Genomic DNA, 9635 nt, shown 5'->3' with positions numbered 1-9635 from the left:
GGTCTCACAATCATGGTGGAAGGCAAAACAGGAGCAAAGTCACATCTTACGTGGTGGCAGGCAAGAGAGATTGTGCTGGGAAAATCTGATTTATAAAGCCATCAGATCTCATGAGACTTACTACCACAAGAACAGTATGGGGAAAACCACCCCCATGATTCAATCATCTCCACCTGGCCCACCCTTGACACATGGAGATTATTACAATTTAAGGTGATATTTGGGTGGAGACACAGCCAAACCATATCACTGGCTATAACTGAGTATCCTGGGCAAGCTGGGACTGCTGGTCACCCTCCACGAGGAAGGTGCTCAATTCCACTTTGCAAATGAAAGAACTGAAGTCAGAGGAGTACCAAGGGTGGCGAGGCCAGTAGGGACTTTTCAACCTGTGCTTTTAAATCACTATAAGATACCAGTTATGGAGAGCATCTTCCTATGGGAGAAAGTTGTAGCACATCAGTGAATGGATGAAGTTAGCTGTTGCTTTATCTTGTTTTAAACTTTTAGGTTCAAGGGTACATACACAGGTTTGTTAAATAGGTAAACTTGTGTCACAGAAGTCTGATGTACAGATCATTTCATCACTCAGGTACGAAGCCTAGTACTCAATAGTTATTTTTCTGCTCTTCTCCCTCCTCCCGTCTTCCACCCTCGAATAGACCCTGTGTCTGTTGTCCCCTTCTTTGTGTTCATGAGTTCTCATCATTTTTCTCCCACTTATAAGTAAGAACATGCAGTATTTGGTTTTTTGTTCCTATGTTAGTGTACCAAGGATAATGGCCCCTAGTTCCATCCATGTTCCCACAAAAGACACGATCTTGTTCTTTTTTATGCTTGTATAGCATTCCGTGGTGTATATGTACCACATTTTTCTTGTCCAATCTGTCATTGATGGAGATTTAGGTTGATTCCATATCTTTGCTATTGTGAATAGTGCTGCAGTGGGCAAAGTAAATGAAATGAAACTTTGCAAATGAAATGAACAGACATTTTTCAAAAGAAGGTGTACATGCAGCCAACAAGCATATGAAAAAAATGCTCAGCATCACTGATCATGAGAGAAATGTGAATCAAAACCGTAATGAGATACCATCTCACACAAGTCAAAATGGTTACTATAAAAAAAGTTTAAAAAAGAAAAAAATAGATGCTGGCAAGGTTGCAGAGAGAAGGGAACACTTATACATTGTTGGTGGGAGTGTAAGTTAGTTCAACCATTGTGGAAAGCAGTGTAATTATTCCTCAAAGAGCTAAAAACAGAACCATTCGACCCAGCAATCCCATTGCTGGGTATGTACTCAAATGAATAGAAATCATTCTACCATAAAGACACGTGTACACAAATGTTCATGGCTGTTGCTTTCTTTATTACAAAGGGTTTCATATCCTCCTGGACTGAGATTCTCTGTTGTTGATGCTGTTGGTGTTTGTCTGCTCTATGGTTGTTACACTTCCATAGGATTTGGAGGCATAATCTGAAATGTTAAATAACAGACTTTTATTTTTCTAACTAGTGTCATTCCATCTTTGAAAGAAAAATAAGAACAATGACATTAGCATTAGCAACTCTGAAAGGATCAAGACCTGATCTTCATAGTTCTATTACTTTCTTTTTCTATTTCCCCCTAAAAATAAGTCTTAGCTCCAGTGACTTTCTATGAATTACAATTTCAGAAGTGACCAGGGCTTCTCAAAGGGCACTTTCTTGGCTTCCACATACCTTCAAAATGTATATCAAGGCTTCACATCACCTGTTATACTGCCTCTATAAAACAGGTTCACAGAGTGGGATCCATGGCATGGAGTCGACCAAAGAAGTTATCATCTCAAGTTATAAGGAAGCTCAGGAAGAAAGGTTTCACGTGGAAAAAGGATTTTCCAGTCTCTTAAATAATTGTCCATGAATGGATTTACTTAAGCAAGAGCTTAAGTACACTTCAAAAAGAAACCAGGGATTATAGCTGCAAGATGAACATTGCATCAATATAAGGGCCACTTGGGGACACTCTGAAATCCCAGGGCAAAATTGACTGTCTTGGTTTGACAGAGGAATAGGGCCAATTGGAGGTTTAGGCTGATTTTGTTTTTTGTGAGTCATTTTGTCTGTGAACATGCCTTACAAATTAAAACAAACCCAAAAAATCCCTAGGTGTGAGATGATTAAAGTTTTAAATCTGGTCACTTGTAAATCACAAAAGCGCTGGATGAAAGCCATGCTGTTTGGAGGCTTTTATTTTTCTTTTTAAAATCTTAGCTTATAAAGACTCCTTGAATCAAATAAAAAGTGAGGGTTTTTGGAGAGAGTCATTCTCTTCATATCAGATGCATTTTAGTCTATAATTTTCCACTCTGGCTTATGTGGCTGTCTAGGCTTGATTCCATCAACTCATTTAATCTCCGATTTCATAAAAAAACATGCTTTCTGTTTATCTTTGTCCAACTGAGTGCAATCTGTGCTTTCTAGCTCTCCTAACAATCCCAACTTTTTGAATTTCGTATCAGAATGCCTGTGTGGCATGGTAAATCTAGGCTGTCCTTGACAGGTTAGAAACTGCATACTCCTAGTGAGAAAATTAAGTGACTGCTCCCAAAGACACTCACTTAGCAAATTCTAACCTAAAAACAGATCATCACTTTAATTTACTGTGATTAAGTGAAGTGGGGGAGAGAAGTTAATGCAAATCAATGCATAGCTATAAGTTTCAAAAAAATAAATGGTGAAGTTTCCCCCACAAACACTTAATGTTCATATACAAGCTAGTTGCTGAATTAGGGAAAATTTAGCATTCGACACAAGCTCATCTGAAACCAACCTAAAACAGAAACTTGAACTGAATTTGCTTACTGCTACATCCCTCTATTTTGTAAAGCTTAGAAGACTTCTTATGCTTCAAGGAAAGTTTGATAAATAACCATCTGACCAACAGAAGCTTGACATTTTAGTATCATTTTAATATCCTACCTAATTTGTATGTATAGGTCAGAGCTGTCCTACTGACCCATATATACAGATGAGATGCCTGAGTAAAACGACTGTCTTTTATTACTATTCAAGATCCTTGTTTTGCATATTGGGTTGGTGCAAAAGTCATTATGGTTTTAAATATAATTTTGGGATGAATTTATAAAGATATATTCTACTTCAATATATGCATCATTACACCAAATAGATTCCCAACATTCTATCAATCAATCATTCTTATGGTCACAAACATTTGTTTCCCAAAAATATTTATAAAATTCTGTTTGTCAGCCCCATCATATATATTTTCGATCTGTCCTATCTCAAATACTTACTGCTTAGGAAACCAAAGCCCAAAATAAGTATTAATTCTCTATCTACCTACACACACACACATATACAGCAATAACTTGCAAATAAGAGTATGATGGGAAAGAAAAGAGAGAAAGGACAGTCTACCACATGTCATGAAACAGACTTGCTTAATTTCACTCTGTATGGGGAATAAAGTGTTAGAAATAACCCAAACAGCTGAGATGAAAGGCATTACTTTTGATTATTCATTTGTTTTTATTTCCAGCTCATCGTCTGTTATACAACTTTAGCCTTTTTAAAGTGAATTTATTTGTAAATAAGAATAATGAGTTGGCAACTGGATTCAGGTCTGGCCATTTTACCTGAGCAATGAAAAAATAAATGAGGTAGCCGTGTGCAAAACCATCTGACTCCCCTTTGAAATCCTCTTGTTTCCTCCTGAGATTGTCTAATTATAGAGTAATGCTGGAAGTATTCTTCACTTGCAGATTAATTAGTTGATGCTTAAGCAGTTCTTTGAACATAAAAGGCAACATGTAAATCTAAGTGTAATCAATCATCCTCAAGCTAATGATCATTTAATTAGTGCTTTCTGCTAGTTTAACAGTCCATAAAGAAGAGGGCAATTTAGGGAAGGGTCTCCAACCATTGCAAAGAGGTTGGATGTAGCTATAACTAGAATGAAAAACAATGTTCAAAATGAAGGTTTTAACATTGGAAATAAATTGGAAATTGACTTTCCCTTCTTCTGGTGACTAACAGCCATAAAGGAACTGAAAATGAAGCTTATCTTTTAGTAGCATTTGCTTTTTTCCAGAATTAGGAATCACATTTCAAATTGGGCTTATCCGATGTTTTATGGCAAAACCAAATACCTGAGGTGATATTTACAAGGCAGAAAAAAGTTAACTCTGGAGTGTTTGTAAATATTATGAAGGCTTAACTTCCTGCATTCTTGGTAAAATGGTATCCTAAATAGGAAATCATGTTCAAGTTGAAAGTCATACGATAAAGCTGGTTGTTTTGTAAAATACTTGTATTAGACCTTCTTACATGATTTTCTAATTATTTCTGTATTACTTCCCCTATTTGATCATACACTCAAAGCCAGGCGCCTTGCCTATTTCCAGCCTTATTCAGCTAAGAGTCAGCATTCATTAAGTGAGTGAATCAATGAACAAATAATAACTAAAAATATACCTGTACAACGGATATAAGCAAATGTGGCTTTGGGTATAAAAATTATTCTTCTGAACTTAAAAAATATTATGCCAAAGAAAATGTAAACAGTTCTGTTTGTCAATTAAGTCCCCATTCTAATGCTGGGCTAACACAAACATCATCACAAAGAGATTGTCCAGCCAACATGCTCCAGTTACCCAGCACTGCAAGGAGCCGTACTGGTTTACCTAATCAATAGCTGCATCACATGAGTTTTTAAAGCCACAGTTTTCTCAACTATGAATTGGGGCAATTGTGACAGTCACATGGAATGATCACAAAACCAACCAAATAATTATTTAATAGGTGTCAGCACAATTAACATCAGTTGATTTTTCTTTTTACAAAACTTTAACTCAACAGAGAAAAAAATTTAAAACCTTGCTGAAAATATGTGTAGTCCTATCTTCCATGGACAAGAATTTCCTTTGCAAACTGATAATTCAAATAGCACAAAAGCAACATTAGAGATCAGCACTGATACCTCATGATAGTAAGAGGCCAACACCTCAAACCTAAGCTTTCAGGGATGTTGTAAAATTCACCATTTAAAAAGAGATTTTTAAAAAGGCAATAGCAGTTATGAAGATATATGTCATATTAGCTTTTTCTCAAAAGAAAAAAAAAAGATGCAGAGAATTTAACCGTGAAATAAACAATAGTATAATTAGGGTAACAGTAATACTATTTAAAATTTTACTCAAAAAAAGAAACACTTCAACAATAGTAGTAGATGAGTGTTTCAAAGTACTCAGATGTCTATCCTGTTTTTCAGAAGGATGTTTTTCATGTTCCTATCAGAACTCATGGAAGAATTTCTATAAGCAATTTCCTCAAGAAAATCTCCACATCTAAATCTGACAAGACAGAATTTTTGGGCATTCCTTACCGAATAGGCTGGTCATACAGCAGCATGCATTTGACTGCATTCCAAAACATGTGTCTTAAGAGGCTCTACTGAAAATGTTCCTGCAGAAGACAAACACACAAAAACTATATTAGAACCACAGGTAAAGCATTGGATGCAAAAACCACATTCACCCTACAGTCTTTTGACAAAGGTTTTTCATAACTTAGCCTCTGACTTCTCTTACTTCTCGAGCGGATTTAATACCATCGACTTCTACAGCGTATAAATAATCTTGGTCTATGCACCCAAAGTCATGTAAGACAGTAGAAAAGAACCTACCTCAATTTGAGTAAAACATCAATTTTTAGGAAATCATGAATCTGTGTAAAGCAAGGCAGGAGAAAAACAGATACTGCTAATACCAATAGATTAAAACTTAGACCAAGAAAAAAGCCACCACTTTGTAAATGTTATCTTGGTCAAATCTAAAGTGGTGTCTAACATTTTTCCTTGGCTTCTTTTCTGAATATGAATGCTTTCTGCATTTACTTGAAATTATGAGAATTTTTAAAAACTCCAAAAACAGAACAAAATTTTTATCATTGCTGATTTATTCTCAAGCTTTCCCTCTTTTAAGAAAACACAAGAGGAAAAATAAAAACAATATAACAAATAAACAAACCTAAACAAGAGATGCTGAATTCTGCTACATTTATCATTTTGTAGAAGCATGAGTAAAACAAGATAAAACACGTGAGTGTTCATTTACACAGGTTACAAGCTTTATGAAATGCAAAGGAGCTGTATTTTACCATAGGAAGCCAAGTGAAATAGGGTGAAACAGAAGTCGATCATATTCAAATAATTAAAATACAAATATATTTCATGAAGACTCTGATTCCAGACCTCCACCCTCACTGTCTTCCACCCCCTTTTATTGGAATCTCTGAAACCATTTTGCTTGGGGCAGAAAGTAGATTTTAGTATAGTAGGAAAAATGCCAAACATCCATGGCAACTTAGAATTTTTCCACTTTCTTTACATGTTCAATTGAGACCTTCATAAAATTATAAATGAAAGGATACATTATGAGCACTTTCTTTGAAGGGGAAAAAGAGGGTGGGGGGAGGCCTTGCCTGGAAGTAAAATTTTGGAGTCTATATCCTTCTTCTCTGCAGCAGAACTCTTGGGAGCTTTCTCTGCCAACAGCAGGACCCCTAAAAAAAGCTGGCCTTTGCCTTCAGAATTCAAAAAAGTAGAACCAGCAGTTTGCTCCCCTGACTGTGGGTGAGACGTTGATCGCTAGGTGGGGACTGGAAAGTCCTGGGCTCCACTTTCTTGTCCCTCAAGGACTGAGGTCAGTGTGTCTTGGCGCCTTATATCCACCCTCTCCACCCTCCCACCTTCCTTCCCCCCCACCAGGGATTCACTCCTGTTTACATTGGGGAGACTGCAACTTCTGTTTCTTAATGTTTAAAAGAAGTTTAAAAGCTTATAAAAAGGCTCTTAAGATTTCTTGGACACCAATCATCTCTTACAGAACAATATTTTGATGAGTTAAGTGTAAATGAATCAGAAACCTACGTATTAAATTTCCCTTGACATGAACATCAGTTTAAAATATTAATGGAAAAAATGCCCGGGGCTCGAAGTATTGGGGGTTTTCTCAAACCCAAAATGCTTGAACATGGAGTGGAAATCCATTTAGATCAACCAGGTTTGCTGATCCTCCCTCTCAACCTCCCCTAGATTGTAGTTACCGTGGAGGGAGTAGTATTTCCAGCTATTGACCATCTGGCTGGGGACAGATCACATTCCCGGTCATTATGCTTGCATCTCAGCAGAAGCCCAAGGCTGGGCTGAGGCTGTTGAGATGTCCAGCCGCTGTTCACTGAAGGCTGACGCTAAAGGCTGACTTTTTTTCTTTTCTTTTCTTTTTTTTTTTTTAGACCGAGGGAACTAAATAAACAATCACAGAAGATCATAAATCACTGACAAAGATATTTAGATTTGGAACAGCCCTCAAAAACAGAATGTGCCACAATTTATCCCTCAAAGATTAACTCAGTCCTGGGTCCTATAATTGTGGATCCCATGACTTCTTTTGATAAATGACACAAGGGTCAAAACTTGAGAACCAGTAGGTGTTTTTGTTTTGTTTTGTTTTAAATGTTGACTCTGGGTCCAAGAAAACACCCAGAGGAACAGAAGCAACCCAAAATCCTGAAATCAGACTTGATCCCCTAAAATCATCACCATACACACACACACACACACACACACACACACATATATATATATATATATATTTTTTTTTTTTTTTTTGAGACAGAGACTTGCTCTGTCACCCAGGCTGTAGTGCAGTGACGCGATCTTGGCTCACTGCAACCTCCACCTCCCATGTTCAAGCGATTCTTCTGCCTCAGTCTCCTGAGTAGCTGGGACTACAGGCACGTGCCACCACGCCTGGCTAATTTTTTGTATTTTTAGTAGAGACGGGGTTTTACCGTGTTAGCCACGATGGTCTCTATTTCCTGACCTCATGATCCACCTGCCTCGGCCTCCCAAAGTGCTGGGTTTACAGGTGTGAGCCACCGTGCCCGGCCCTGATTTTTTAAGTTAGTTTTTCATCTCTGTGTGTTTTGTGAATGGATGACCACACACACTAGGTGAGTGACAAAATAAGGAGATGGAACCAAGTGAAAGAGATTTCAAGCCTCTCCTCTTTGGTCACGTTAGCTAATCTGATCATTTGGGACACGTGTTCACAGATACTACAACTGTGAACAATTAACTTCTTGGTGAAATACACCATGTGTTAAGTGCTTCAAAAGTATTATTGGAAGCACGTCTGCCTAATCTTCAACCCAACGCTCATTCTAGTAACGCACGTGAAAGTGTTCTACGAACTCTCATAAACTATCCCCACATAAACTGTTTTTACTGTTATTTTCAAAAGTTATATCCCTCACCCCCTTAAGGAGACCTTACAGTTCTTAGTGCTTTAGAAGACGCCCATAATCACCTCTATCTCAGGAGGGGTGAGGACACAAGGGTTCCCTTCCAATGGGACAGTTCCCCTTGCTCGTTCTCTCTCAGAGGCACTCTCTCAAAGGTTTGGCAGGGTCTGGTGGTCAAGGAAGAGTGCATCTTTACAGAAACATACCTTTTAAAAACAGCGTTCAGCCTTGTCCTACTCAAGGCATGTGCTGGGTATATGTTTGTTGAATGGCTAAGTGAACGAGTGAATGAATAAAAATGTCATAACTTTGAGAGGTGAAGCCAGCTGGGCTTCTGGGTGGGGTGGGGACTTGGAGAACTTTTCTGTCTAGCTAAAGGATTGTAAACACACCAATTAATACTCTGTGTCTAGCTAAAGGTTTGTAAATACACCAATCAGCACTCTGTAAAAACACACCAATCAGCGCTCTGTGTCTAACAAAGGTTTGTAAAAGCACCAATCAGCACTCTGTAAAAACAGACCAGTCAGCACTCTGCAAAATGGAACAAGCAGCACTCTGTAAAATGGACCAATCAGCACTCTGTAAAATGGACCAATCAGCAGGATGTGGGCGTGGCCAAATAAGGGAATAAAAGCTGGCCACCCAAGCCAGCAACCGCAACCTATGTGGTTCTCCTTCCGTGCTGTGGAAGGATTGTGCTTTCCCTCTTCACAATAAATTTTGCTGCTGCTGCTGCTTACTCTTTAGGTCCGCATTACGTTTATGAGCTGTAACACTCACTGGGATGATCTGTGGCTTCACTTTTTAAGTCAGCGAGATCACGAACCCACCAGAAGGAAGAAACTCCGGACACATCTGAAGGTTGGAAGGAACAAACTCCGGACACACCATCTTTAAGAACTGTAACACTCACTGCGAGGGTCCACGGCTTCATGCTTGAAGTCAGCAAGACCAATAACCCACTGGAAGGAACCAGTTCTGGACACAGCTCTTTTACAAGAAATTTGCATAGACAAATGAAAAGTTAAAAGACTGTCAGAGACACATGTAGCACAAATTGCCCCCACCTCAACTAGCCATCCCTTCACCTCCAACCCCTCCCACCCCAGAAGATGATTAGGGTTTTTTGGGATAAAAGAGAAGCTGTACAGCAATGACACACCCCAAAGAAAGCACACTAAGATTCCTTTGCTTTATATTGTTTATAATGTTTAACCTCTCTGGTGGCCACCAGTTCTCAAAAACTCCTAAGCATTTTCACAGAAAATAGAAGGAAAAGGAAAACCAGCAATAGTAACAACGTCAGTGGAGCTGGCAGACA

General features: G+C 38.3%; 1 long non-coding RNA gene across 1 annotated transcript in view; it reads right to left on the bottom strand.

The window, feature by feature from the left end:
* Positions 1-1349: 1349 nt before the first annotated feature.
* Positions 1350-9635, bottom strand: part of LOC126939919 (uncharacterized) — a 96639-nt gene continuing 88353 nt past the window's right edge. Inside the window, exons 2-3 of the long non-coding RNA XR_007720493.1 lie at positions 5391-5470; positions 1350-1478 (exon numbers count right to left, since the gene is read on the bottom strand). This is a non-coding gene — a long non-coding RNA (uncharacterized LOC126939919). The remainder of the gene's footprint in view (positions 1479-5390; positions 5471-9635) is intronic.

The sequence above is a fragment of the Macaca thibetana genome, chromosome 16 (assembly GCF_024542745.1).
Source record: "Macaca thibetana thibetana isolate TM-01 chromosome 16, ASM2454274v1, whole genome shotgun sequence".
In the NCBI taxonomy this organism is placed as follows: domain Eukaryota; kingdom Metazoa; phylum Chordata; class Mammalia; order Primates; family Cercopithecidae; genus Macaca; species Macaca thibetana.
This window is presented reverse-complemented; position numbering and strand designations above follow the sequence as displayed.